This window comes from Arvicola amphibius, chromosome 3 (genome assembly GCF_903992535.2).
Source record: "Arvicola amphibius chromosome 3, mArvAmp1.2, whole genome shotgun sequence".
Taxonomy (NCBI): Eukaryota; Metazoa; Chordata; class Mammalia; order Rodentia; family Cricetidae; genus Arvicola; species Arvicola amphibius.
In genome coordinates, this window is record NC_052049.1 from 73,901,420 (window position 1) to 73,928,916 (window position 27,497).

Sequence of the window (27,497 nt, forward strand, 5' to 3'; positions counted from 1 at the left end):
AATGTACTTTCTGCTTACTTAGGTAATATTATATCCTTCTGGGGGTCTTTGATGGAGTTGAAGAATAGGTAGTAATAAAATATTTTTCTTAGTTATAATAAAAGATAAAGTAGATATAAATATTATAACTGTAATTTTTGTTTGATACCTGTTTTGTTATATGTAATTTTACTATGTTAAAGTTAAAATCTTCTTTTTATTTATACAGAATAGGGGAAGTAATGTGGGATTCCCCCATATGCTGTGAGTACCATTGGTTAATAAAGAAACTGTCTTGGGTTTGTACAGGGAATAGAGGTAGGCAGGGAAAACTAAACTGAATGCTGGGAAAAGGAAGGTAGAGTGAGAGAGAAGCCATGTAACCCTGCCAGAGACAGATTCTGGAACTTTACCTGGTAAGCCACTGCCACGTTTTGATACACAGATTAGTAGAAATGGATTAAATTAATGTGTAATTGTTAGCCAATAAGAATCTAGAGCTAATGGCCCAAGCAGTGATTTAATTAACACAGTTTTTGTGTGATTATTTTGGGGCTGGGCAGCTGGGACACAAACAAATGACCTCATAACAACACCAAGTTCTGTGTTCTATTGTCCCACCAGCTTAATAAAATTTTACTAGTAACAACAAAAAAGAATTCATAAGACAAAATACTTTCCAAACACATTGGTAGGTATATGTCACAGCAAAGTAGGGGGTATATCTGTTGTAAGCCTCTGATGCCAATGATAATTCTGGATTGGTGAAAGCTAGTATAACTGTTCATACATTCAAAAGGATTTGCCTATATTCACAAGGATGTTAGGTAAATACAAATATTAAAGATAACTGGTCATTTAGCAAAGCCAAAGTGAGCCTGAGATGATTTGTAATTAGTCTCTGGACTCATAGCATTCCAATCCCTTTATTACCAATGAAATTTTTTAAATTTATTTATTTTTAATTAAAAGTTTCCACCTCCTCCCCTCTTCCCATTTTCCTCCCCCTCCCCCCATCTCCCTCCCCCCCTCCAGTCCAAAGAGTAGTCAAGGTTCCCTGCCCTGTGGGAAGTCCAAGGTCCTCCCCCCTCCATTCAGGTCTAAGAAGGTGAGCATCCAAACAGACTAGGCTCCCACAAAGCCAGTAATGCAGTAGGATCAAAACCCAGTGCCATTGTCCTTGGCTTCTCAGTCAGCCCTCCTTGTCAGCCATGTTCAGAGAGTCCCGTTTGATCACATGCTATATCAGTCCCAGTTTAGCTAGCCTTGGTAAGCTCCCATTAGATCAGCCCCACTGTCTCAGTGGGTGGGTGCACCCCTCGCTGTCCTGACTTCCTTGCTTATGTTCTCCCTCCTTCTGCTCTTCATTTGGGCCTGCGAGCTCAGACCAGTGCTCCAATATGGGTCTCTTGTCTCTAACTTCATGTATCACCAGATGAAGGTTCTATGGTAATATGTAAGATATTTATCAGTGTGGCTATAGGATAGGGCCATTTCAGCCTCCCTCTCCTCAGCTGCCCAAGGATCTAGCTGGGAACATCTCCATGAACACCTGGGAACCCCTCTAGAGTCAAGACTCTTGCCAACCTTAAAGTAGATCCCTTAATTAAGATATATACTTCCCTGCTCCCATATCCACCCTTTCTCCATCCCAACCATCCCATTCCCCCAAGCTCTCCTCATCCTCCCCTTCTCACTTTTTTCTCCCCATCTCCCCCTACCCCCACCCATCCCCACCCCCCGTTTCCAATTTTTTCCTGGCAATCTTGTCTCCTTCCAATATCCAGGAGAATAGTCAAACTTTCTTATTTGCAGATGATATGATAGTGTACATAAGCGACCCAAAAAACTCTACCAAAGAACTCCTACAGCTGATAAACACTTTTAGTAACATGGAAGGATACAAGATCAACTTCAAAAAATCAGTTGCCCTCCTATACACAAAGGATAAAGAAGCAGAGAGGGAAATCAGAGAAACATCACCTTTCACGATAACCACAAATAGAATAAAATATCTTGGGGTAACTCTAATCAAGAAAGTGAAAAATCTATTTGACAAGATCTTTAAGTCTTTGAAGAAAGAAATTGAAGAGGATACCAGAAAATAGAAGGATCTCCCTTGCTCTTGGATTGAGAGGATTAACATAGTAAAAATGGCAATTCTACCAAAAGCAATCTATAGATTCAATGCAAATCCCAACAAAATTCTTCACAGACCTTGAGAGAACAATAATCAACTTTACATGGAAAAACAAAAAACCCAGGATAGCAAAAACAATCCAATACAATAAAGGTACTTCTGGAGGCATTATCATCCCTGACTTCAAACTCTATTACAGAGCTACAGTAATGAAAACAGCTTGGTATTGGCACAATAACAGAGATGTTGAGCAATGGAATCGAATAGAAGACCCAGATTTTAACCCACAAACCTATAAACACCTGATTTTTACCAATGAAATTCTAACCAGTGAATAAGCCTCTATCAGTGCAGCTTTGTTCCAGGGTCTCTCATCCCTACATTTAAAGATATATTTTTCTCATTTATGTTGTCATAATGAAGAGAAGTTGGTTAACACTGAAACACAGTAAGTTTGATATTGCTTTCTTTGTTTTATGTATAAAGACACTGTTTCAGAAAGGCTAAGTGTTTGGCTAAGTAATCCAAGAGCCAAACTACATTTACTGACTTGCAAGTCTGTTGCTATAACCAGCACTTTGTTCTCCATTCAAAGAGACAAGATTTGCAAACTTCAGTTAGAAGCATAGCCAGCCAGTTGTTGCTCATTTATCTATACACAATATGCAGCTGCTCACTCTCCTGAAGTCTTACTTAAAAGCTTTTGCTATTTCACACTATCTTAACAGTTCAGAACATCTTTTCAGATGGCATCCAAGCTTCTAGATAGAACAATGCAAACTGACTACTGGGAAAGACTGCATTGTACCTAAACTATATTCTTGTAAAAACAATGATATGTCTCAGGCTTTGAGAAAATTAGTTTAGTCATTGGCAGAGATCAGGAAGGGGATTGCAGGAATTCAGACAGAGGGCAAGATAATATTCTCATAAGCAACCACAGTGAGAAAATTGTACCCAAATTCAGCTTTGTGTTTTTACAGTTTTACTTGTTGGTTGTTTTTACAGTGGAAGGAAAAAAGTGGCTTCTGGGAATTTAAACCCAGATCTGAATTTCTTCACTGAGAATTTGTGAGAAATAAGAAAGCTTTCAGTGTTAATAATCACCTGTAATAATCACCCTTTGCATTTCCACTCATATCTGCTTAAATCTGTTCATTCCCATGTCCTCATATACTCAGATAATTTCTTAAGTCATACACTTAAAATATAGGCTTCATTCTCCCATTCCAGAGAAAAAGAGGGACAGAGACAGGGACAGAGAGACAGAAAAACAGAGAGGCAGAGAAAGGTGGGAAGAAAGAAAGGAAGAAGAAAGGTAGTTCCTCCATTAACCCTCAGGGACATTACAAAGTATACTCAGCAGGCAACTAGTTCTGCTTGTTTCTCTGCTCACACCTTCATTCTGTCCTGGGGCTCCCATGTGACTGTCCAACCAAGTCAATAATGAACTTCCTTTTCACTGCATCTCCTGTTACTCTTGTGGAATAGTAGGAGTCCTTTTGTATTTTGGGAAAAGATCTCCACACCTCCATATATTCCATGATTTTTTCCCATGTTGCAGAGCTATACTCTTCTTGTCTCACACTTCAGATCCCATAGATCTCTTATGAGTCTTTGAATAATGTAGCTGTTTTCTTTTCCCTTTTTTTGTATTCCCATCATCTTACTTCACATTCTTCTGCACACCCCAAAGAAGTTGTTCTGCCTTTCATTGAGTATTAACAACCTGCTTTTCCTACCCTGTGCATCTTATATGCTTCCTCATTTCTCTTTTCTTCCCAATCTGAAATCTTTCTCCACCCTACTTCATAATTATTTTCTGATTCCTCTTTTATGTAGTACATAGTTATTGAGCAATAAGCCTACCAGGCACTGCAAGGATAAGATAGACTTATAAATTTCCAGGGTAAGCAATTACAAATTTGAATAAATTTTCAGATCTCTTCCTTTCTCTCTATCCTTTTCATACTTCCCCCTCTCTCCCACCTCCTTTCCCATCATCTATATCTGCTCAGACCTCTAATGTGTTCTGCTGATATCTTTCATTCTTCCTTTGTACATAGTGGATACAAACTAAATAGAAGGGACTTTCTGAAGACCTGTTTCTTCTCTTGTTGAACTCCAATAATTATTCTTCCAATGATTATTCTTTTTGTAAAACCAAATCAAAATAAGTTTAAAATATACATCTCAAATAATAGAGAAGTTCCAGAGTTCCCTGCTTATGTCAATGTCTTGGAAAATCCTGAGATCTTTTTGTCACTGGATTGAGATGAATATTGTCTTTGTTCAGAACTCCATTTGCACCTACCCAAAGGTCTCTGAGTGTGGCTCTATTCCATTTCAATATATTCTAATTTTTGCTGTAGGGAGACCCCTATGGTTTATTTAACTATAGAAATTATCCTTTTAAAAGTATACTTCAGACAGTGTTACTACTATGCAACCCACACTGGCCTCAAATTCATGATCCTGTTTTCTCATCCACACAAGTTCTGCATCTATGCTACATATGCCACCATACCTTACTGTTTCTTTTCTTGTTTGTTTTTCATCTCTCCAGGCAAAGTTTGGTCAAAACTCAGTAGGCAATTCTTTCCTTCTTACCTGCATTTTTCATTTAGGTGATTGGTAGTCATCAGGAGGTGCCATTACCATCTCATTTCCATCATCAGAAGGAAACTGAGGCACAGATAGCACACACAAACTGGAACCTGTTAACTTTTTGGAGTTCTAAGTGTTCTAGAACTCTACTCAACTTTTTATAAGCCCATTGTCCAACTTTTTACACTAACACTAGTACCATCCGATATCTCTGACTAAAATGGAGGCAAGAGAAGTGTTTGCTTCCAAAGTTCAGGTGATACACTCTTAAGAGAGCGTATCTGTTAGCCACCCTCCGAATGCAGGGGAATCAGTCATTGGAGACATGGTTTTTAAGTTCTCATCAAAAGTTTTCTGTCATGAAATACATGCAATGACATTAAATTAGAATTAAAGTTTATTTTATAGTCATGGCAAAAAGGGCAGAGATATTTACACAGATAAAAATTGCTAAAGACTGTCTGTTTTCTGTTTTTTACTTACCTTTGACTCTCCCTGTCACTGACCACTGGACAGCAAATTCAAAATAACAGAATATGGTAGAAGAGAAGTGGAAAGGGAAGGGAAAAGGAGGGGAGATGAAGGGGAAGAGAAAGGAAGGAGAATAGGGAAAGCAGAGGTGTGGGGAGGGGAGGAGATGGGAAAGGACAGCAAAAAATGCTAGGTTCTGGAGCATGTGAGTGTGTGTTGCATTTATGTATCTATGTGTGTTCCCATGCGTAAAGGAGTGCATGTGCAGAGACATCCTTGGTCACTTTTCATCTTATGTATTGAGGAAAGGTTGCTAAATTGAAGCCATAGCTAGTGAATATAGACAGCTTATGACAGGGATGATATATGTTCACCATCCACAGGTTGGAATTACAACTAACATGCTTACCTGGCATTTACATGAGGCCTGAGTCCCCATAATTGCATAGCGAGTGCTTCACTGCTGTACCATCTCCCTAACCTTAAAATGTCATTTTAGAATGGACAATATTGTTTAGTGATTCATACTTGTACCTACATCCATTTCTCCACTACTTTCTCAGAAGCCTGCTGACCTTTGTCCAGCTGGTTCTAGATGTGTCCTAAGGAGTTTGTGTGCCCTGCTTTGGAGGGCAGGAAAGATATGTGCAGTATGATATATGATTTGCTGTCTTTATGTGTTGTATTTATGTAAATATGACTCTTGTCTACTGCAGCATCTCACAGAGCCTGGAACCCAGGAACCTGTCTCCTGAAGATATTAAGACTGGAAGAAGAGGGACAGATGGTGAAGAGCTTTCATTAGAACCTGTATACAAAGTGAGTCTCTGCAGCAATCTCCAATGCTGCAGAAACAGAAATTGGGGATCTCTGGGGCTCACAAGCCACACAATTTAGCTGAGTCTCCGGGCTATAAGTTTACAGTGAACAAATTGTCTCAAAAACAAGATTAAATAAACATTGACTTCAGCTTTTGACCTTTAAATGTGAACACACACATACACACACACACACACACAGCAAGAGGACTAAAGTCCTGTGTGAGTTAGAATAAAAGTCAGTGCAGTCTGTATTTTACTTTGAATGCTGGTCTTGCCTGCTGTTCCTCTAATGTAGACATGACCTGGGCTTCTGCTTGCTGTGCCCCTGTTGGGAAGCCTTCTTTTCTTGTCCTGGTAGCTACATGACAGCAGACCTGCTTCTGTATGGACCTTGGGATGTACTTCCTGCTGGTATTTCTACTTCTGTATGTGCTGATTATATTTCTTTGTCTCTCAGTCCCAAGAGAATCCCTATACTTTACTGAACCTGGACCTTTATTTGAATGCTGCTAGCAGGCATGAGAAGAATATACAAGAGTAGTTACTCCAACTAGAGGTAGCACATGTCAAATGGCCTTGTTGTCACACATCTGTCATATCACTAGACCCCAGTAAAGTAGTAGTATCCTTTCCATCCCCTTTCCTGTCTTTCCCACATAATAAATCTCTTTCAGAAATCAACTTTGATCTTCACTTTATTCAAATTTTAATCTCCTTTTATGGATAAAGAGTGTTTCCAGAATCAATTCAGAGATATTTTCAAAGATCTGCATTTTGTCCAGACCCTTCAATGTGGAATTCTGCAACTATTGTATTAGGAGATTGTAGTGTGAAGCAGCGGGCTGTGTTCCCGCTGCCCAGCCGCCGGCTAGCTTTACACCCGAAATAATTACACGGAAACTGTATTCTTTTAAAACACTGCCTGGCCCATTATCTGTAGCCTCTTATTGGCTAATTCTCACATCTTGCTTTAACCCATATTTAGTAATCTGGGTAGCACCACGAGTTGTGGCTTACCAGGAGAGATCTTAACCTGCGTCCATCTCGGAGAGCAGCAGCATGGAGACTCCTATGGAGACTGCCTGAAGCGTCTCCCCCACTCTCCACTTCCTTGTTCCCACAATTCTGTTTTGTCTACTCCACCTACCTAATTTTCTGTTCTCTTAAAGGGCCAAGGCAGTTTTCTTTATTAATTAACCAATGAAAGAAACATAGACAGATAACTCTCCTCCATCATTTCCCCTTTTTCTGTTTAAACAAAAAAGAAAGGCTTCAACTTTAACATAACAAAATTACATATAACAAAACAGTTATCAAGTAAGTATTACAGTTACAATATTTAAATCTATTTTATCTTTTATCATAACTAAGGAAATCTATAACTATCTATTTATTCTTCAACTCCATCAAAGACCCCAGAAGGATATAATGCTACCTAAGTAAACAAGAAATAAGTAACTTATAAAACTCTAGAAATGACAGAGACAACTCGCTGCCTGGAAAGTCACCCAAAGTTCCTCTGTACCGTTGGGGCATCCATCTTCAGCCTTCAGGCCCATAGTGTCCAGCAGACTTTTTCATGAAGCAGGAAATTCCAAAGACAGTTCAGTCACTTTCTGCTGTGTCCTGCAGAACATCTCGCAGACTCATGAATCAGGAACCCCGAAAGACCATCTCACCTTTAGGCAAGTTCAGCAGTCCTCTCTCTGTGGGTTCTTTGTGTCCAGTTTATGGAACAGTCCAGCCAAGAGCATTTCTTGCCCAAATGGCTAACAAACTCCATAAGTAGCCTCTTCGATGCCCATCTTCCTCTCGAAGTAGATTGGTGCTGCCAGGAGCAGACGTGTCTCATTGTCATGAAAAACCCTAAGTTATTAAAACATTAAATGCCATATTCTGCAGTCTTTGAAAGATATGAAGAATGCCTATCTGAAATATATCTATGCACATCTAGAAAATGACTAACATGACTACAAGCTTGACTATTAATCGATGATTATCCATTAACAACCTATATTTCCTAATTATACATTACATTCTTTAAAATGAACTACAATCACAATAGCTTAATCAAAATCAGAAATACATATACATATAACAAAATTGACCTTAAAATCTATACCAATGCAAATTCATATCTATATCATCTCCCCCTTTAAATGTAAAAGAACATTTATAAACATTTATATAAAAGACATTTATAAACATTTATAAACATTTATAAACATTTATAAACATTTATATAAAAGAACATTTATAGTACGGGGGCAGGGTTTTTTTCTTATCCCCACAGGAAGACACTCACCTTCAAAGGACCTGAGGGACCCTGCATACCTTGAATATTGATGAATTGGAGCCAATTGCAACCCAACAAGGATCAGCATTAACATTGGGTAAGCTCGGTGAGTATAGAAAACAATTTTTGTATGTGTGTCAATATGCATTTCTTCATAGATATTCAGAGCTGGTTTCTTGGAGTTGGACTCTGGCCCAGTCCCTCTCCAATTCCAAGCTTGTTTATAAGAGATTTCTCAGAGTTTCTGTCTCAGGTTAGGAGTAATATTATGAGACAGAATATTAATAACAATAATGTTGATAATGGTACCAATATATTTGCCTTCTTTGCCTTCATTCATATCTATGGTTGTTTTTAATGCACCTTTCATTGAAGATATGCACGTATACGTCTGTATGTGTCCTTGTAGATAATGCTTATCTCTCTCACAACAAACGACAAAAATTTTTTTTCTTCAGTAATCTTTGCAGTTTCCAGGATGAAGACGGGGCCCCGCAACATCAACTCCAACTAGTTATTATGACGTCATGTTTTAGTAGCGCTAATATTTGGCCTGTTTTTTGGTACCAATTGCACAGAACACTTTTGAATGGTGCACATTTTTGACAACGTTCTGGCCTCATTTTTCAAAAAAAAAAAAAAAAATTCAGAGGCTGGACACATTTTTCCTAGACGAAATGTTACCCTGGGTATTCTACCATCATTTGCTTTCACAGGAACCCCTGGGAAGAAAAGTCGCCCCTATGTCAGCTGGAAGCAATCTTGGATGACGACGCCCCCCCCCTCCCAATAAAGTTTACCCTCAGATTTAGGGACACTAATTGGCGGCTGGTATAGGGTGGTCGGGTTGTGGAAGGCTTTATATGGACTCAGGGGTATAATTTATGTGTATATCTATATGTAAAAAAAAAAAAAGGGGGGGGGAGGGAGGGATTAGCTGGTGATCTGAAGGAATAATTGATTTTTGTGAGTTATTGTTTTTCTTTTTTTTAAAAAAAAAACTATATGAGTGTTGATTCTTGTATATTGATATATTGAACATTATATGAGAGTATGATACCACCTCTGTTTGAAACAATTGTTATATTGACATTGTTTACTATATTGCAATGTACATCTCTACCTCTGATATTATTTATGTAATGACATTGTTTACCATATTGCACTGTACATTTCTACCTCAGATATTATTTATGTAAGGACCCTGTTTACATTTGGAAATCATTGTCTTCATTTTTTGCACAGTCGTCTATTCTATTAGTCATACAGTTACATAAGTGTTGAGAATTATATGTTGGTCATATTTATATTTAGGACAATCAGGTTTTTTAGACACATAGAGGTTGTATTTAGTATAGATAGCATAATCTTCAACCTCTTTGAAGAACTGTAGAACATGGCCTTTAATCTAACCTACAGTTTTGTATTTTTGAGACACAATCACTCCTGGCAACAATGCTCTACTCCCGAGAGAACGTTGAGCACCAAAGACACTCCACTGGGAGTTTGTCTTCTACTTGGCAGAACTGGCCTTGGGGCAAAGAAAAGCCCATACCTCCATTACTGACTAAAGTACAAAATATCCATAAGTGGATAAAACAGAATTGTCTTATCTTGCCAAGACAGGATAGGATAGTTCTACTAAAGGTTCCTTGCCATTGTATAATGGTATGTCAGGTTTTTTCAGGCCTCAGCCAAAGTTGGTTGCCTCAACATTGCTATCAAGACTTCGTGTGGTTGCCCAGGTAGTCAATTGTCTCTGTCTTCTGTTGCACATTTTGGAAGTTTCTTGTTTGTGCTTCCTGGTTGCTTTGGTAATTTTACTCTCCTTCTCAGATCTTTGATGGGGTTGAAGATTAGATAATGGTAGCTACCTTCTAGATTATTTAGACTTCTCAAAGTAGAGTGATTAGAAAAATTCTTCGTTATATACTTCTCGCCTGATATTGTTTACTTTTTGTAATTTTATATGATCAGTTCCCATTGTATATAGTTGTATTTGGTTTCTGAATCTGTCTTATTTAGACAAAAAAGGGGAGATGTTGGGGCAGCTGGCCCAATCCCTGCGTTCAGGGGCGTGGCTGCTCCAGCGGGGTAGCCATGCCCCTTAAATAGGATTGGGGAGCCGGAAGGCGGCCCGTTCGTTTGCCCCGCGGTCACTCCGCTGGACCCTTGGTTCTGTAAGTTCCCTTATCTCCCTTTGTATTAAACTTGAATAATTATAAAAGGACTATTTTTGGTTATTTCCAATCTTCGCCGCATCAGGAGATGACTGTGAAAATGTACGTAATAAGAAGTAAAGATTGCTTCTTCTCCTGCAAAGAAAACAACCAAATACTGGAAATGTAGGTACTCTGGGTTCTATCCAGGTACAAGGCACTGAGACTCACCAGTAGTAATTCTGATCCCTCTAGACTACTGATGGCTGTCTGGGATGAAAAAGGAGATTGGTGCCACCTCAATGTGGGAAGTGGGTTATCAAGAAACACCTGGGATTATTACAACCCAGTAATATCTTCACAGTCTCTTTTTGGACCAGTGGCTCACAAATTCATGCTCTTCACACTTAGTACAGCCAGCTACAACACTGATATGCTGCAGAACCCTGGGAAAAAGATGTGGGCAGCACATACTTCAGCCCTCCATCCTCCAGAAGGTGATACATCTATTTTCTATAAGAAATGTAAACATATGCTTGAAGAACTGCAAAAGTAAGAAAATTCTGAAAACTTGCCTGAGACAAGACTATCTCAGAAGGTGAACACTACAGTCTGAGGAAACAAGAACAAAGTATTGGTCCTCCAATACTTCACATTTACATTTTAAATCTGTGCCAACACCCAAAACCTTTTGGAACATATTTTGCCATGTTGAACTTATGACCTTTTAAAGAAAAAATGATTTTGAAGATGAAAAATTTTATCTTATTATTTAAAATTATCCTATACTCACTTGAAAGAAGTAAGCATCAACTGTTAGGACAACTAAACTTCACTGATTTTGTTGAGTATATAAAAAAGTACTTGAAGGCAGAATGTATGGATTAATGAATTCAATTACAACATTTCTTCTGAAATGTGTTTTGATAGACATTTTTGTTGCAAAAATTGTCTGAAAATAGCTGGGGTTGACATAGAAATGACAACCTCAGATAAATCTCCCTAACTTTTAAAATTTGAAGCTAATTTTTTTCACCTTCTAAATTTTATTAATTTAAGCTTTCACTCATTGAACATTTTGAAATTAGATAGTTTTTACATTTGGAAACTGATTTTGAAATTAAGGTAAGGTTTACAAATATTTAACATACAATTTTATGACAAAATTCAACTTGAATTATATTCAGCACAAGAAAACGTGTGCTGAGACACTTCCTCTTCGATGTTGGAAGGGACCATCATAGAGGACTGAATGAACCCAACAAGGACCCAATACACACAAATGTCCTTCCAATCAAATCCATAGGACAGGACGGCAGCAGCAGCTACTTTGTTATCAGTTCTTATTCTGGGAAATAAGTGAACCAGTACTACTGTCTGTTGGATGGCCGCAGGACTCTATTATATTCAGGATGCCTTCCCATTCTGATATTAGAACAATCTTCTAAAATTTTCCTCTTGAAAAGTCGAAGTATAAAAAAATAAAATTGTCAAAATAAAGAAATATAAAGTTATAAGTCTAGGAGAATTAAAACAGACATTCAGCAGCTTTCTCAGCAGATCAAGGACAAGTCATCCACAGGGAGGTATTTTCTCAGATGCTTAAGAAGCCTCCATCAGCTTAGGTCATTTCATTTTACAACTGGCTCTTTTATTTACAAGGCCAGAGCTTCTTTCTGCAAACTGAGAGTAGTTTCCTGGCCATCCTTGATCAACGATAGATATAAACTGCGTTAACCTTTAGGAGCTGGAGATACATGACCTCTGGGTTAGGTGCTGTCTCTGTTATGGGAAACTGGCGCCATCAAAGAAAAGGCATGGGGCTTCAGTATATATTGCATTGAGGTAACAGGAGATACAGTGCATTAATACAGATATGGGTTTTACTAATGAAATTTGCAAATAAAGATCGCAAAGTAAGGTAATCTGTGACTGAGTTTTACCTTCAGATTGTGTGAGAAGCTTTTTGGTATTTTCTAAGTTCCCAGTCTAAGAACCAATTTTTCTGATTTATTTACCTTCTGATATTACTAGCAATCCCTTTTTCTTACTAATTGCTAAAAACATGCTTTCTTGCACTTAGTGACATTCCCTGTAATCTCCTCTGGAACATATTTCATGATAGCTGCTTAGTTACCCATTGACATTAGAACCCACTTCCTCTTTCCCCATTACCTTATATCTACCCTGTTTACTCCCCTAATAAATGAGTCCTTATCAGAGTCCTGTCTTGTTTTCATCTCTTGTATCTCTTGTCCCTTTAAACTCTCACTATTCCCCACCCCTTAGGGTCTCCATTGACTGACCTGCAGCTTGGGCCAAGATTGTAAAAATTCCTTTGTTCAGACCTAATGCTTGGTGCCCCTACTATAAAAAGATGGGTTCAGAAACTGGCCTTTTGGCCTAATAAACCCCATATCTGACTGTGGTCTCAGCTAGCTTATAAGCTTCTGTGCCCCATGGTGGTTTTTTATTATTATTATTTCTAAGCTTGCTTCAGGTTTTCCTAGAATCTGGTTTCTGGAATAAAGTTTGCTTCTGGTTTATTAGGCTTTGGTGGTCTGTCCCCATCTTTGTGCAACTGTCCTGGACCCAACGCTTTTATGAGGATAAAAGCAGCTGTTTTCACTCTTAGCACTCTGCAAGATATTGGTACTTCAGAGTCATGTAAATGTGTCTCATCATTTTTACTGATTCAATTGGAGTGTGTGGGGGGAATTAACATACCAATACAAAGAAACACACACTGTAGAGACCCTATTAGAAACAGTGGCAATGGTATAACTGTGGTTCATCAAGACAGATATGGCAGAATTCCATTAACAAACAGAATAAAATCATCAATAATAAATGACTAAAATAACAACAGGTGGCAAGATGACAGCTTTATAGAACCTTGCATTTTCATATAACCTGCACTCTGAAGATTCATTTGCCTTTTCTTTATTCTTTGTTTTCTGTATCCAATATGAGTTAAGTGACAGTTTTGGTGCATAGTGCCCTTGCCTGTGACTACATTCACATCAGAATCTTAACTTTACTGAATTCCCCCATCATTTCCTATCCTATCTTGCACCTAAACAAAATAAATATACAGTGCCACTAGACACTGAGTGTTAGGTCTGTTTTGAATGAACATTTATTCATAGAAGAGACATATTTCTTAGGAGTCAAGCACTAAGAACTTAAAGACTCCAGGACTTCAACACTCCTCTTTCACCACTGGACAGGTCAGTCAGACAAAAAATGAACAGAGAAATAATAGAATTAACAGATGTTATGACTCAAATGTACGTAACAGACATCTATGGAATATTCCATGCAAACAGAAAAGAATATACATTTTTATCAACACCTCATGGAAACTTCTCAAAAATTGACCACATACTTGGTAACAAAATCTCAACAAATACAAAAACTTGGAATAATCCAATGTACCTTATCAGATCACCGTAGTTTAAAACTAGAAGTAAACAGCAATACTAATTCCAGAATTCCCACAAATACATGAAAATTAAACAATGCTCACCTGAATCATCAGTGGGTTAAGGAAAAAAGAAAGGGAGAAATTAAAGACTTCTTTATGGGACAAAATGAAAGCAGTGTTATGAGGCAAGTCCATAACACTAAATGCCTACATAAAGAAGCTGGAAAAATCCCACACTAGTGAATTAACAGAACATTTGAAAACTTTAGAACAAAAGGAAGCAAACTCACCTAAGGGTACTAGAGGGCAGGAAATAATCAAATTGAGAGCTGAAATCAACAAAATAGAAACAAAGAAAACAATAAAATGAATCAATGAGACAAAGAGTTGGTTTTTCTAGATTAACAAAATAGACAAACCTTTAGCCAAACTAAACAAAAGGCAGAGAGAGAATATCCAACTGAACAAAATCATAAATCAAAAGGGGGATATAACAACAGACATGAAGGAATACAGAGAATCATCAGGTCATATTTGAAAATATGTACACTACAAAATTGGAAATTTTAAAGGAAATGGACAACTTTCTGGATAAATATCACTTACCAATATTAAATCAAGACCAGATAAGCAAATTGAACAGACCTATAACTGCTGAAGAAATAGAAACAGTTATCAAAAGTCTCCCAAAATAAAAAAAAGCCTAGGACCAGATGGTTTGAACTCAGAATTCTACAAGACCTTCAAAGAACTAAAACCAATACTCCTCAAATTATTGGCACAATAGAAACAGAAAGAACATTGCCAAACTCTTTTTTGAAGCTATAATTACCCTGATACCCAAACCACAGAATGATATCACTAAGAAAGAGAACTGCAGACTAATCTCACTCAAGAACATTGATGCTAAAATACTGAATAAAATATTGGCAAATAAAATCCAAGAATATATTATAATCATCATCCACCATAATCAAGTAGGCTTCATCCCAGAGATGTAGGGATGGTTCAACATACAAAAATATGTCAATGTAATTCACCATATAAACAAGACAAGCACCAGAACCCAGTGAACTTACAACAGGAGGACTTGAAAACCTTAATCAAGAAGTAGAAAAAACTGACTTTATGAAAGTGATAGAGTCCCTTAAGCAGGAGATGAAAAACTCCCTTAAAGAAATGGATGAGAAGAATAACAAAAAGTTTGAATAACTGAGTAAATTCATAAATGATATCCTAGGAAACCAAGAAAAAACAATCAAACAGATAATGGAAACAGTGCAAGACTTGAAAAATGAAATGGAGGCAAAAAAGAAAACACAAACCAAGGGCCAGCTGGATATGGAAAATCTACGTAAATAAATAGAGACTACAGAAACAAGCATAAACAACAGAAGACATGGGATAGAAGAAAGAATCTCAGATTCTGAAGATACCATAGAGAAAATAAACACACTGATCAAAGAAAACAGCAAATCCAACAAATTCTCATCACAAAACATTCAGGAAATCTGGGACACAATAAAAAGAACAAACCTAAGAGTAATAAGGGTAGAACAAGGAGAAGATTTACAGCTCAATGGTCCAGAAAACATATTTAATAAAATTATAGAAGAAAATTTTCCCAACCTAAAGGAAGATACTCCTATGAAGGTTCAAGAAGCATATAGAACATCAAATAGACTGGATCAAAAAAACCCATCCCCTTGCCATATTATAATCAAAACACAAAACATACAGAATAAAGAACGAATATTAAGAGCTGCAAAGGAAAAAGGTCAAGTAACTTATAAAGGTAAACCTATCAGACTTACACCTGACTTCTCTATGGAAACTGTGAAAGCCAGAAGGTCCTGGATAGATGTACAACAGAAACTAAGAGACCATGGATGCAAGCCCAGACTACTATACCCAGCCAAGCTTTCATTCACTATAAATGGAGAAAACAAAATATTCCTGGATAAAAACAAATTTAAACAATATATAGCCACAAATCCAGCTTTACAGAAAGTAATAGAAGGAAAATCACAAACCAAGGAGTCCAAAAAATGCCCACAATAACTCAGGCATCTGGCGACCCTTCAACAACACAACTCAAAGAAGGGAAACACACAATCTCTACTACCAAAAAAAAAATGATGACCGGAGTTAACAACCACTGGTCAATAATATCACGTAATATCAGTGGACTCAATTCACTTATAAAAAGGCACAGGCTAAGAGACCAGATATGAAAAGAGAATCCAACATTCTTCTGTTTACAAAATACTCACCTCAACCACAAAGACAGACACCTACTCAGAGTAAAGGATTGGGAAAAGGTTTATCAATCAAACAGACCTAAAAAACAGGCAGGTGTGGCCTTACTAATTTCTATCAAAGTTGACTTCAAACTAAAATGAATCAGAAGAGATGGAGAGGGACATTTTATACTCATAACATGAAAAATTCTTCAGAATGAAGTCTCAATTCTGAGTATCTATGCCCCTAATATAAAGCATCCATTTATGTAAAAGAAACATTATTAAAACTCAAGGAAGCCATCAAAACACACACAAAAATAGTAGGAGACTTCAACCCTCCTCTCTCACCAATGGACATGTCAATCAGACAGAAACCTAACAGAGAAATAAGAGAATTAAGGGAGGTTATGAATCAAATGGACTTAACAGACATCTATAGAACATTCCACCCAAATAAAAGAACATACCTTCTTCTCTGCAGCTCAGGGAACCTTCTTGAAAATTGACCACATACTTGGTAACAAAGCAAACATGCACAGATACAAAAAATATTAGTAACCACCTGTGTCTTAACATATCACCATGGAATAAAGTTAGAATTTAACAATAATTCTACCCCCAGAAAGCCTACAAACTCTTAGAAATTGAACAGTCAACTACTGAACCACCCCAGGTTCAGGGAAGAAATAAATTAAAGTCTTCCTTGAATTCAATGCAAATAAAGACACAACATACCCAAACCTATGGGACACTATAAAAGCAGTGCTAAGAGGAAAGTTCATAGCTCTAAGTGCCCACATTAAAAAAAATGGAGAACGCTTTCAGAGAATAAACAGCACAGCTGAAAGTTCTAGAAAAAAAGAAGCAGACTCACCCAGGAGGAGTAGAAGACTGGAAATAATCAGACTGAGGGCTGAAATCAACAAAATAGAAACACAGAAAGCAATCCAAAGAATCAATGTAACAAAGAGTTGGTTCTTTGAGAAAGTCAACAAGATTGACAAACCTTTATCCAAACTAATCAAAAGGCAGAGAGAGAACATGCAAATTAACAAGATCAGAAATGAAAAGGGGAACATAACAACAGACACTGAGAAAATTCAGAGAATCATTAGCTCTTACTATAATAGTTTATATGCCTCAAAGTTGGAAAATGTAAAAGAAATGGACTTGTTTCTAGATATATACCACTTACCAAAATTAAATCAAGACCAGGTGAACAATTTAAACAGACCTATAAGTCATGAGGAAATAAAAGCTGTCAAAGAAAACCTCCCAACCTAAAAAGCCCATGACCGGATGGTTTTAATGCAGAATTTTATCAGAACTTCCAAGAAGAGCTGATACCTATTCTAATAATGTGTTTCACATAATAGAAACAGAAGAGTCATTGCCAAACTCTTTTTACGAAGCTAGTCACCCTGATTCCAAAACCACACAAAGACTCAACTAAAAAAGAGTATTAAAGACCAATCTCACTCATGAAAATCGATGCAAGAACAGATTAAAAAAATTTTCCATTACGATCAAGTAGGCTTCATCCCAGAGATGCAGGGCTGGTTCAACATATGAAAATCTATCAATATAATCCATCATATAAATAAACTGAAGGAAAAAGAACATATGATCATTTCATTAGATGCTGAAAAAGTATTTGACAAAATTCAACACCCCTTTATGATAAAGGTTTTAGAGATGTTAGGGATACAAGGATCATACCTAAATATAATAAAAGCAATATATAGCAAGCCAACAGCTAATATTAAATTAAATGGAGAGAAGCTCAAAGCCATTCCACTAAAATCAGGAACAAGACAAGGCTGTCCACTCTAACCACATCTCTTCCACATATTTCTTGAAGTTCTAGCAATAGCAATGAGACAACACCAGGAGATCAAGGGGATATGGATCGGAAATGAAGAAGTCAAACTTTTGTTATTTGCAGATGATATGATAGTGTACATTAGTAACCCCCAAACCTCTACCAAAGAACTCCTACAGCGGATAAATAACTTCAGTGAAGTGGCAAGTTACAAGATCAATTCAAAAAAATCAGTAGCCCTCCTATACACAAGGGACAGAGAAACAGAGAGGGAATTCAGAGAAACTTCACCTTTTATGATAGCCACAAGAGCATAAAATATCTTGGGGTTACTCTAACCAAGGAAGTGAAAGATCTATTTGACAAGAACTTTAAGTCTTTGAAGAAAAAAATTGAAGAGGACACGAGAAAATGGAAAGACCTCCCATCCTCTTGGATGGGTATGATCAACATAGTAAAAATGGCAATTCTACCAAAGGCAATCTATAAATTCAATTCAATCCCCATTAAAATCCCAACAAAATTCTTCACAGACCTTGAGAGAACAATAATCAACTTTATTAGGAAAAACAAAAAAACCCAGGATAGACAAAACAATCCTATACAATAAAGGTACTTCTGGAGGCATTACCATCCCTGACCTCAAACTCTATTACAGAGCTACAGTAATGAAAACAGCCTGGTACTAGCATAAAAACAGAAAAGTCGTCCAAGGGAATTGAATAGAAGACCCGGATCTTAACCCACAAACCTATGAACACCTGATTTTCGACAAAGAAGCTAAAAGAATACAATGAAAGAAAGAAAGCATCTTCAACAAATGGTGCTGGCAGAACTGGATGCCAACCTGTAGAAGAATGAAAATAGATCCTTATCTATCACCATGCACAAAACTCAAGTCCAGATGGATTAAAGATCTCAATATCAATCTGAACACTCTGAAGCTGATAGAAAAGAAAGTGGGAAAAAGTCTACAACATATAGGCATAGGAGACCATTTCCTACATATAACCCCAGTAGCACAGACAATAAGGGCAACATTGAATAAATGGGACCTCCTAAAACTGAGAAGCTTCTGTAAAGCAAAAGACACTGTCAATAAGACAAAAAAGCAACCTACTGATTGGGAGAAGATCTTCACCAACCCCACATCAGACAAAGGTCTGATCTCCAAAATATATAAAGAACTCAAGAAACTAGACTTTAAAATGTTAATTAACCCAATTAAAAAATGGGGTACTGATCTGCACAGAGAATTCTCAACTGAAGAAGTCAAATTGCCAAAAGACACTTAAGGTCATGCTCAACCTCCTTAGCAATCAAGGAAATGCAAAACAAAACAACTTTGAGATATCATCTTACACCTATCAGAATGGCTAAAATAAAAAAAACACCAATGATAGCCTTTGCTGGAGAGGATGTGGAGTAAGGGGAACACTCATCCATTGCTGGTGGGAATGAAAACTTGTGCAACCACTTTGGAAATCAGTGTGGTGGTTTTCAGGAAATTTGGGATTAACCTACCCCAGGATCCAGCAATATCACTCCTGGGAATATACCCAAGAGATGCCCTACCATATTAGAAAAGCATTTGTTCAACTATATTCATAGCAGCATTCTTTGTAATAGCCAGATTCTGAAAACAACCTAGATGCCCTTCAATGGATAAATGGATAAAGAAAGTGTGAAATATATATGCATTAAAGTACTATTCAGCGGTAAAAAAAAATTACATCTTAAATTTTGCATGCAAATGGATGGAAATAGAAAACACCATTCTGAGTGAGGTAACCCAGACCCAAAAAGATGAATATGGTACGTACTCACTCATACGTGGATTTTAGCCATAGAATTAAGCCTATATTTCAGGATCCGAGAGAAGTTAGATAGGAAGGTGAACCCAAAGAAAAACATCTAGTTATCCTGGATATTGGAAGTAAACAAGACTGCCAGGCAAAAATTGAGAGCTTGGGGGTAGGGTTAGGATTGGACTAAGGGGAGATGGGGAGGGAAAAGTTAGAAGGGGAGGATGGAGAGAGCTTAGGGGAATGGGAGAGTTGGGATAGAGGAAGAGTGGATATGGAATCAGGGAAGTATATATCTTAATTAAGGGAGCCATTTGAAGATAGGCAAGAGATTGGACTCTAGAGGGGTTCCCAGGTATCCAAGGAGACATCCCCAGTTTGCTCCTTGAACAGCTGAGGAGAGGGGGCTTGAACTGGCTCTTTACTACAACCACACTGATGATTATCTTGCATATCACTATAGAACCTTCATCTGGTGCTGGATGGAGATAGAGACAGAGACTGACATTGGAGCACTGGACTGAGCTCTCAAGGTCCAAATGAGGAGCAGAAAAAGGGAGACCATGAGCAAGAAAGTTAGGACCGTGAGGGGTGTGCCCATTCACGGAGACAATGGGACTGATCTAATGGGAGCTCACCAAGGCCAACTGGACTGGAGCATGTGATCAAACCAGACTCTCTGGATGTGGCTGACAAGAAGGGCTGTCTGAGAAGCCAAGGACAATAGCACTGTGTTTTGATTCTACTTTATGTACTGGCTTTGTGAGAACCTATTCTGTTTGGATGCTCACCTTCCTAGACCTGGATGGATGGGTGAGGAACTTGGACTTCCCACAGGGCAGGGAACCCTGACTGCTCCTTGGACTAGAGAGGGAGGGGAAGAGAAGTTGGGGAGGGGAGGAGGTGGAAATTTGTAAAATTATATAATTTAATGAAAAAATGAAAACAAAACAAAACAAAAATACCCACATAATCATCTCATTAGATGCTGAAAATGTTTTTGACAAAATACAACATCCCTTCATGATAAATGTCTTGGAGAAAGCAGGGATACAAGGAACATACCTAAACATAACAAAGGCAATATACAGCAAGCCAACAGCCAACATCAAATTAAATGGAGAGAAACTCCCAGCAATTCCACTAAAGTCAGAAACAAGATAAGGTTGTCCACTCTCTCCGTATATACTCAATATAGTTCTTGAAGGCCTAGCTAGAGCAATAAAACACCAAAAAGATCAAGGGGATGCAAACTGGAAAAGAAGTCAAACTCTTACTGTTTGCTGATGATATGATAGTTTACATAAGTGATCCCAAAAATTTTACAAAGGAATTTATACAACTCATTAACACTTTCAGTAATGTAGCAGAATATAATATTAACTCAAAAAGATCAGTAACCCTTCTTTACACAGATAATAAAAGGGATGGGGAAGAAATCAGAGAATCAACACTCTTCACAATAGCCACAAATAGCATAAAATATCTTGGAGCAACTCTAACCAAACAAGTGGAAGACCTGTATGACAAGAACTTTAAATATTGGAAGAAAGAAATTGAAGAAGACACCAGAAAGTGGAAAGATCTCCCATGCTCTCAGGTTGGGAGCCTTAACATAGTAAAAATGGCAATCTTGCCAAAAGCAATCTACAGATTCAATGCAACGACCATCAAAATCTCAGCAAAATTCTTAAAGGACCTCAAAAGAATGGTACTCAACTTCATATGGAAAAGCAAATAACCCAGAATAGCCAAAACAATACTGTACAATAAAAGAACTTCTGGAGGCAACACAATCCCTGACTTCAAACTCTACTACAGAGCTACAGTACTGAAACAGCCAGGTTTTGGCATAAGAATAGTTAGGAGGATCAATGGAACTGAATAAAAGACCTGGATATCAATCTACACATCTTTAAACACCTGATTTTTCACAAAGATGCAAAAAATATCAAATGGAAAAAAAGAAAGCATATTTAACAAGTGGTGCTGGCATAACTGGATATCAAAATGCAGAAGAATGAAAATAAACCAATATCTATCACCATGAACAAAACTCAAGTCCAAATTGATCAAAGACCTCAACATAAAGCCAGTCACACTGAACCTTATAGAAGAGAAAGTGGGAAATACACTTGAATGCATTGGCACAGGAGACCACTTCTTAAATATAACCCCAGACACACTGAAAGAAACAATAAATAAATAAATTAATAAATGGGACCTTCTGAAACTGAAAATCTTCTGTAAAGCAAAGGACATTGTCAACAAGACTAAATGACAGCCTACAGAACGGGAAAAGATCTTCACTAACCCCATATCAGACAGAGGTCTGATCTCCAGAATATACAAAGAACTCAAGAAATTGGTCACCAAAAGAAAACATAATCCAATAAAAAATTAGAGTACAGACCTAAACAGAGAACTCCTCTCAACAGAGGAATCTAAAATGGCTGAAAGACACTTAAGGAAATGTTCAATATCCTAGTCATCAGAGAAATTCAAATCAAAACAACTCTGAGATTCTATCTTACACCTGTAAGAATGGCCAAGATCAAAAACACTGATGACATCTTATGCTGGATAGGCTGTGGGGAAAAGGGAACACTTCTGCATTGCTGGTGGGAATGCAATCTGTTTCAACCCTTTGGATATCAGTGTGTTGATTTCTCAGAAAATTTGGAAACAATCTTCCTCAGGACCCAGTGATACCACTTTTGTGTATATATACAAAGGAAGCTCAATTTTGCCACAAGGACATGTGCTCAACTATGTTCACAGAAGCTTTGTCATAGCCAGAACATGGAAACAACTGAAGTGCCCATTGACCAAAGAATGGATAAGGAAAATTTGGTACACGTACACAGTGGAGTACTACCCAGGAGAAAAAATAATGACATCTTGAATTTTGCAGGAAAAATGGATGGAGCTAGAAGACATTATTTTGAATGAGGTAACCTAGAGACAGAAAGACAATTATCATATGTATTCACTCAAAGGTGGTTTTTAAACATAAAGCAAAGAAAACCAGCCTACAAACCACAATCCCAGAAAATTTAGACAACAATGAGGACATTAAGAGAGACTTACATAGATCTAATCTACATGAGAAGTAGAAAGTAGAAAAAGACAAGATATCCTAAGTATAAATTGGGAGCATGGGTACCTTGGGGGAAGGTTGAAGGGGGAGGGGAGAGGCAGGGAGGAGAGCAGAGAAAAAATGTAGAGCTCAATAAAAATCAATTAAAAAAGAACCAAATAACAATCCTATAGACATAAGCTTTATCATTTGAACATAATATTGAGTAAAATGAATGGACTCACATTCTAGGTTGCATTATTGCTAAAACTGGTTTAGGAGGTATCTTCTGTTTGTATGTTGCTTTCATTAGTTAATGAATAAAGAAACTGTCTTGGAATTGTTGAGAGGGTAGAGCTTAGGTAGATGGGTAAGACAGAACTGAATGCTGGGAGGAAGAGAGGCTGAAGTGGAGAGAGCCACCATGGAGCTACCAGAGTCAAACATGCTGAATCTTTCCTGGTAAAACACTGCAATGTGACAATATACAGATTAATAAAAATGGGTTAAATCTAGATATGGAAGTTAGCCAAAAAGAGGCTAGAGATAATGGGCCAAGCAGTGATTTAATTTAAAAAAAAGACTCCAGAGGTAACCATCTGTCCCATTAAACATATGTCATTAAACTCCCCTCATAAAGATTATGGTCTTAGTTACTTTTCTGTTGCATGACAGAACACTAAAACAAATATAGAATATAGAATATAGAACACTATAACAATAAATAGAAGAAAGAGCTTGTTTTGGCTTTGGATTTCAGAAGGTTAGAATCCATATTAGTGGAGGTAGAATAGGAGCATGGAGCAAGACAACAGAAAGGAAGCTGAGAGCTTATATCTTGAATTGCAAGCACTGGCATTGGATGGAGAAAATGACAGAGCCCCACATAGGAGCACCGGACTGAGCTCCCAAGGTCCTGATGAGGAGCAAAAGGAGGGAGATCATGAGCAAGGAAGTCAGGACCATGAGTGCGTTTACCCATTGAGACAGTGGGACAGATCTAACGGGAGACCACCAAGTCCAGTTGGAATGCGACTGATGGAACAGGGGACCAAACCGGACTCTCTGAATGTGGCTGACGGTGGAGGAGGACTGAGAAACCAAGGACAACAGCAATGAGCATGAACTCTACAGCATGGACGGGCTCACTGTGAGCCTTGTGAGTTTGTTTGCTCACCTTCCTGGACTTAGGGGGAGCTGGGAGGACCTTGGACTTAACATAGTGAAGGGAACCCTGATGGCTCTTTGTCTTGGAGAGGGGTGGAGTGGGGGTATGGGTGGAAGGGAGGGGAGAGAAGGGGGAGGAGGAAGGGAGGAGATGGAAATCTTTAATAAAAAAAATGAGAAAAAAAAACAGAGAGAACAAACAGAAAATAGCAAAAGTTTTTCAGGTCTCAAAGGTCACCTGCCTCATCTCCTAAATGTCTCCCAGCCAGTGCCACAAGCACGGGATATTCTTCAATTGCCAGACATTATTGGGGACATTTCTTTTTCAAAGTGCCACACTGACCATCCTAAGTGTCACCGTATGTCAGCCCAATTATACAGCTTATTGTGCCATTACTCTATGCTACATGTAGATTGTTTTGTCAATCTGGAAAGCACATTCTACATCTAAGTCTACCTGTTAAATTATTATTATTCGTACATCAACTCTAGAGTAAAATAACATCTTTTGCAAAGTCTTCTCTAATTTTCTTCAGGCATATTTTTGTTTTATATTTGTCTACCATTTCACTTAACAAATGTTGCCATGATAGCCACTCTTAAAATGTGTGATTAATTTATTATTTTAATAAATAATAATAAATTATTATTAATTTATTATAGGCAATGTTAGAAAGCAATAGAGGGTACTTTACTCTGTAGTGCCCAAGTCATAGAGACCCCAGGAAGAACACCAAAGACACAGACTCACTGAAATGCAAATGCAAGTTTAATCCTGTAGTACAAATCGTGATAGGGAAATAGTCTCTATTTTTGTCTACCTTTGTGGAGTCTACAATAATTTAAAAGCATTACCCATCTACACTGCTTTTTCTGTCGCTTGCCACTTGTCCCATATTCTCTGCAATTATAAGTCAAGACCCCACCTTGTTAAGATAGTCACAAAATTGTGTAAACACCACCCATGTTAAGCTTGTATAAACACTTTTTTATCACAGATTGTTCTACTAATGTTAAAATATTATCACATATTCCAAGAATATACCATCACCCAAGACTTAAACTCAAATTGTAAAAATTCTTTATTATATCACCCCTGATGTCCCAACTTGTGCTTTTTGCTTTAAAAAGGGGCTACTCCCTCTGTTCAGGATCAGAGTGTTAGAACCCAACCTGCCCTTGTCCCTAACTAGTTTGAAGTTCTGATACCCCATGGTGGTGGAATAAAGTTGCCCCTGCTTGTCTAACTTTTGTGACCCCCATCCTCAATATTTGTGTGACCCCTGAACAATCCAAGCATAAGAAAATAAAAAAATTAGATTCTAAAAATAAGAATGTATAAATAAAAAAATATAAAGTTATAAGTCTAGGAGAATGAGAACAGGCACTCAACAGATTTCTCAGTAGATCAAGGATCAGTCATTTACAGTGTGGTATATTCTTGAATGCTTGAGAAGCCTCCATCAGCTTAGGTCATTTCATTTTACAGCTGGCTGTTTTATTTACAAGGCCAGAGCTTCTCCCTGAAAACTGCGAGAAGTATCCTGGCCATCCTTGATAAATGACAGATGTGAATTGAGTTAACCTTTAGGAGGCAGAGATATATGACATCTGGGTTAGGCACTGTCTCTGTTATGGGAAACTGGCGGCATTAAAGGGGAGGCATGGGGCTTCAGTATACAATGCCTGTAGGTACCAGGAGAGACAGTGACCGCAGTGCAAAGACCTGGTTTGACTAATGAGCTCTGATAATGGAGGTTGTTAAATATGGCTGTCTGTATCTGAGTTTTACCTTAAGATAGTGTGAAGAACTTTCTGCTATCTTCTAAGTTCTTAGCCTAAGAACCAATTATTCTGATTTATTAACCTTCTAGTATTACTAGTAGTCCCTTTTCTGACTAATTGCTAAAGGCATCTGTTTCTTGCAATTAGTGAATTTGCTGTAATCTACTCTGAAACTTATTTCATGATAGCTGCCTAGTTACCCATTGATGTTAAAACTCACTCCCCTCCTTAGGGTCAGGGTAAGATTGTAAAAATTCCTTTGTTCAGACCTAATGCTTGGTGCCCTGACTATAAAAGATGGGTTCAAAAACCAGCCATTGGCTGCAGCCTAACAAACACCATCTCTGACTGTGGTCTCAGCTAGCTGATAAGCTTCTGTGCACCAAAGTGTTTTTTGTTTTTAAGTTTGCTTCTGGTTTTACTAGGATCTGGTTTCTGGACTAAAGTTTGCTTCTGGTTTATTAGACTTGATGGTGTTCTCATTACTTGATGGTGTTCTCATTTTTTGCATAACCCCCCCCTGGACCCAACACCCCCAGACCCAACACTTTTCTCAGTTTCTAAAATGGGACAACTTGCACTAACAAGAGAATACCAGGAGAGAAACAAAATGTAATTAACATATATACTTTATGCAGTGATGGAGAGAATTAAGTAAATCTCCAGCCTTGACTTCTATGCTTAGAATACGCTCCTCCTAAAGCACACATGGGAAACAAATCCTAATGCAATGATGTCAATAGGTAGTACCAGTGGGAAATGTTAGAGTTAGTTCTCAATCCCCACAAACATTCAAGGGTGTCCTCTAACACCATTATTCACAGTCTCAGTCAAGTGAGTAAGTTAATGTTAATTATAAAGTGCTTGAAACTAGGATGCAGCAAGCAGAGCCTCACCAGATACAAAACTCCTGACATTAAAGCCAGATTACAGCATTATAGGAAACAAATTTCTCTTCATTACAATTGCCCAGTCCCAGGTATTCTGTTATAACAACCCAAAAAAAATGGTGACCTAAAATTCCAGTTTAAATTCAGTATTTAAACTGAACAAAGAAATAAAAATGGCAGACTCAGTGTTTCAAGGGCCTGTAAATCAATCTTAAGGAATTCCCCCTAGGCACAGACCACCAAGTCAGGAGGTTGTAAAGGTAGGGGATTAGCAATTCAGGGCTAGTCATGGCTATAAAAAGAATTCCAAGCTAGTGTGGGTTATCAAACCTTGCTTAAAAACAAAATAAAAAACCAAAAATGAAAAAAAGAGGAGAGTATTTGACATTTACTTTAGAGTCCTTAGAGAGCTGTTACGAGGCTTTATGTCCTGTGGAGAAATAATTAGGTTTGCATTTGAGAAAGATTCTGCCATATACCTTAAGGAGAATGGATTTGATTCACAAAGCTCTCTGGAAAAAAAGTGCGTTTGAAATAAGTTGCAGTTGAATTCTTCATGAGTGGCAGAAGAACACTGTCTATCTCAGTTTCCAGTGACAGCTCTGAAAATGTGTGAATTGAACAGGTAGCTCATAGTTGGTGTTGTTCTTTTTAAAAAATGCTATAAAGTCCCAGGCGGCAGCTGTAGGCAGGCAGCAGACTCTGGGAGCAGCCAGTCCCAAGTCAGAGACTCGAGGGTCCTGAGAGGGTCACCCAAGATTCCCGGTTGGTTCACAAGTGGTGGCTCTTCCCTGGCGAGCTGGTCC

General features: G+C 37.8%; 1 pseudogene; it reads left to right on the plus strand.

Moving 5' to 3' along the window:
- LOC119809249 overlaps positions 1 to 27,497 on the plus strand; it is a 151,005-nt pseudogene that overhangs the window by 100,517 nt on the left and 22,991 nt on the right.